Source organism: Danio rerio, chromosome 2 (genome assembly GCF_049306965.1).
Source record: "Danio rerio strain Tuebingen ecotype United States chromosome 2, GRCz12tu, whole genome shotgun sequence".
Classification (NCBI taxonomy): Eukaryota; Metazoa; Chordata; class Actinopteri; order Cypriniformes; family Danionidae; genus Danio; species Danio rerio.
In genome coordinates, this window is record NC_133177.1 from 33,062,201 (window position 1) to 33,062,681 (window position 481).

The window sequence follows — 481 nt, forward strand, 5'->3', positions numbered from 1 at the left end:
TTGCTTTTTATGAAGACTAACCAGTTTTAGGCAAAAATGTCAGCATCAATACATGACAAAATACACTATGACAATATGAAGACTATTTTGTTTTAAAACAAAATACATTAAGTCTTCATATTGTCATAGTCTGTAAAATGTTGTAACTTAACAGAAAATTGCAGGATAAGAATGTATACACACTAGATTTTTCTAATATATTATTAACCGTAATCTCTTAACAAGAGAGTAATGTTTTTTTTTCTCTCTCTCTAGGACGTCAAAGTAATTTTAGTGTTTAAAGCAAGTTAAACGCAGTGTTGTCAAATACATAATATAACAATTATAGCACAGCCGACAAAAACGAACAGACCCGACTGTTTTATGACTTCTATTAAACTCCCACTAAATCAATTATTTCTCTAATAAGTTGTCCGCAGGCGCGAATGCCTCGAATACCTCAAACAGGACGTGACGTCAAATCCTCGCAAAAAAAGAAACT